Here is a 3,883-nt window from a genome sequence, read left to right on the forward strand (position 1 = left end):
TATCCTGGGATTGCCCGGGTGTGTCCATTTCATCACAAAGGCCCTTATAAGGAGAGTGCAGGTGCCAGAACACAGGTGGACGACCTGATGGTGGAGGAGGCAGAGGTTAGGAGTGAGGTGACTGTGGCTTTGGGGATAAATGCCTGAGCCTATGACCATGAAAGGGAAGGAGATGGGAAGCGGCGGGGCTGCCCTTCATGTTAGCTTGATGAGACTGGACCGTCCAGAATGACATAAATCCACATGGCTTTAAGCACTAACTTTGGGGAGTTATAGCAACCAAAAGAAACCAACACAAACCCTTCTGCTCGGAGTCTCTAGCCTTTTAAGGACAGACACACATTAAGAAACAAAAGGCAGGGCATGCTGCACAGAGTTGCATCTGGGAGCAAGGGTCAGACTATGACAGGCCATCCCTCTGAACCTCCCACTCAGCACCCCCAGCCTCACACCTCTGCTCTCTCTGCCTACAGTGGCCAGAGCTCCCTGGCTCTGGCTAGAAGTAGAACTACATAGAGAAGCGGGGTGTGAGGCTCCTGGGCTCGAGAGGACCAGGTGTGTATTTTCTGGACCAGGAGTGGTTTGGGGCCTGTGACAGAGGTCTAAGGTAATTAGCCTGTCCCCAGGTCCCTGGGTGGGGTAAATGTGGTACTGTGATTTGTCAAAGCCAGCCGGCAGAGGAGGGCAAAGCTGGCAGGCAGCTCCAGTGGCTCCCAGGTCTCTGTGATTACAAGCTCTCACTGCTATAATAAAGAACACCTAGAATCCTCCCATTCTGGAGGCCGTAAAACAGGACTTGGCTTGGCTTTCATCTTGCCAGGCTGCAAGACTGCTTACAGGAGCTTTCCTCTTTCATCTCCCTCACCTTTAATTGGCAGGTCTGAGCCCAGGGAGCCACCTCCAGTCTGAGCCTGAGGAGCCTGACTCCAGTCAGCCTCCCTGGCCTCTCCCTGCTTACGTCACCACACAGGTCTCTGCACAACCCTGGAGCAGACAGCTAAGCAAGGCCTGAGCTGGGCAGAAAAATACGGAGGAACATAGCCCACTAGTGGGCTGGGGAGTAGGTGGGGCTTGTGGGCATGGTTGGGGTAATTAGCCTGTTTCCTGATCCCACAGGTGTTACTTGGGGATAGATAGGGTTCATGGATCTTGAAAGGAGGATGCCTGTGGCTCATGTTCAGGAACTCAAGTGGGGCACGGTTCACTGATACTGCATCTAGGGAGAACGACTCACAAGATGAACGTTTTCATGTATAGGGACATGCTTGGTAGAACTCCCCTTGACCTAACTTCATGATGATACTCAAGAATGGGTATAAGCTGGGGTACATGTGTGCCCCCTGTTCTACGGGCATGAGATGGGTCAGAGATCAGGTGGAGGCTGGCACTGAGAGCAGGGCTTTTGCTCCTGCAGAAAGGAGACCTGACCCATGTGACTAAGGGGGCCAGATACCCTCGAAGGCTTGATCCTTGAGCCTCTGGGACGGTGATCCTGTTCGTTTGTCTTACCCATAGGACTGCTGGGGTGGGGGGATGGGATGCATGTGCTATTGGCTGTAGCATGACTCACAGTATGTGTGTTTGAGCCAGACAGTCACCATCTTTGCCCACCTTTTCCAGGAGTGGCAGCCTGCTTCGAGGGTCAGCCTGCATTTGACCCCTCTCATCTCATTCGCCCACTCCTGAAGCTGGACCTAGCTCTGCACAGCTATGGCTATTTGCTGTGAACAAGCTGACTGTCTCTTGCCCTCTGAGTACCCTATCCTGAGAGCAGGCCTGGAGCAGCCGGGCTCGCCTGTCCTGTATCCTCCGTCTCCCATAGCTACTTCCTAGCCTGGGCTGCGAAGTGGATTCCAGGCCACTCTGGGCTACAGAATGAGACCCTCTGACAAGAAACAAACGCTCACCCATACTTGGATTCTTCATGGGGTGAGTGTTTGCTGTGGGTTTATGCTTGATGACAGCTGGAAGTCACCCAATGACCCTGAGATGAAACTGGGCTGTCCTCTGCTCTCGTGCACATGTTCCAAGAAACCAGTCTAAAGCTTCGTGTCTGGACATTAGATGTGTTTATTTTAAAAACTTGACAATATCTTTTGTCAACACAAATGATGTTTATATTTCAGAACTAAAATACGCTCCAGAAATAAAAGTAGCCCCAAATCACTTGTTGAATCTTTCCAGATCTATTGTAGTATAATCAACAAATGAAAATAAATATATGTATGTGTATATATGTACACACAAACACACACACACACACACACACACACACACACACACACACACTGCACTCGTGCATATATATGCGTGTCTGCAATCCCAAGCAGGTAGAGGCAGGAATGGAAAATTCTGAGCCATGCTGGCTGTTGTGAGAGTTCTTTCCTCCAAGGATATGTTAACCACATCTTTCCCCTCCCTCCTAAGACTCCAACAACAGACTGAAGACCAGCTCACTTAAGCTCATCGTGGAGAAGCAAGGAGTTCATTGGGCTCACTTACAAAAAGTGGGTGGGGTGTTGCCAGCGTGTGGGTGGCCCCAGAGCAGTCACGCTGGAAACTCTCCACCTGCATCCCCATAACCATGTAGATAAAGAGACTCTCAGTTAATCTCCCACAGCCTATACACTTAGCATTTCCCTAAATGCCTAGGCCACACACGACTAGGGCAGGATTGCGTATAAATACCTGAAAGGTGCCGGTGGGAGGGCACCATGAGGTGAGGGTCTATGGACTCTCCCACCTATGGGAAAGCTCACAGTAGCAGGATGCTATTTAAAGGGATCCAGATGGAAAGCAATGTATGCACACAGGCATCTGGTTATGCTACTTATAGATCATGCATTCACAGGACAGTCAACTGTTTAAAGATGGCTGCCGCAGAGACAGCTTAGTTGGTAAAGTGCTTGCTGGGGAAGCATGAGGACTTCAGTTTGATTCTAAGCACCCAAGGAAAAGTTAGACATGGCAGTGAGTGCCTGTAATCCCAGTGCAGGGGTCATGGAGACAGGAAGAACCATGGGGCTTGCTGGACAGACAGTCTGGGCAACTCTGTGAGCTCCAGGTTCAATCAGAGACCTGTCTCAAAAAACAGTGTAGAGATAAGCGAAGAAGCAGCTCAGTGATGACCTCTGGCTTCTACACACATGCACACACACACACATATATATGCACTCACCCACACACACATGTGCACACACATGAACACATATGTGCACATACACAAACATTTGTTTATAAATTCATTTTTCTCTTAGTGTAATTTGGCCATAAGAACAACTTGGTATTGTATCCTAAGCAGTAACCCAGATCCTTCAAAAATTCCTTGCAAATACTGATTTTAATGACCATTCGGAAGTCTTACCCTTTCTTAACAATGCATTATTTCTAATCATTTAGAATGTTTCTAGTTTTTCTATAACTCTTAAAAAGCATTCTTATGAGTTTTTAGATTTTTTGTGAATATTTTTAATGATGCCCTTAACATGAATTACTTGTTCAAGATAAGAAATATAACTTCCTTATAGTTTATTGAGGTTAATTTACATGATGTATAAAATACACCTTTTGTAAGTTCAGAGTTCAGTGATTGTTAAAATGAGTCCATGGTCTGGAGAGATGGCTCAGTGGTTGAGAACAAGCATTGTTCTTGCAGATAATTGGAATTGGGTTCCCAGCACCCACATCAGGTGGCTGCCTGTAACTCCAGCTCCAGGGGATCTACTGCCCTCTTCTGTCCTTCATGAGCACTACAGACACACGCATAATTTAAAATAACAAAATAACAACAACAATAGTATCTTAAAGCTATGCAACCATTTCCACAATTTTTATCAACCACACACTCTTTAAATCCAGGTAACAATAAATCTCTCTCTCTCTC

The 3,883-nt window shown here is 47.6% G+C and overlaps 1 long non-coding RNA gene across 1 annotated transcript; it reads left to right on the forward strand.

The window, feature by feature from the left end:
- Positions 1 to 468: 468 nt before the first annotated feature.
- On the forward strand, positions 469 to 2,166 carry LOC114621774. Its single transcript, XR_003711467.1, has 2 exons — positions 469 to 555; positions 1,621 to 2,166. It is a non-coding gene; the product is annotated as an uncharacterized LOC114621774 (long non-coding RNA).
- Positions 2,167 to 3,883: the final 1,717 nt, after the last annotated feature.

Source organism: Grammomys surdaster, unplaced genomic scaffold (genome assembly GCF_004785775.1).
Source record: "Grammomys surdaster isolate TR1022 unplaced genomic scaffold, NIH_TR_1.0 184, whole genome shotgun sequence".
NCBI classification, from domain to species: domain Eukaryota; kingdom Metazoa; phylum Chordata; class Mammalia; order Rodentia; family Muridae; genus Grammomys; species Grammomys surdaster.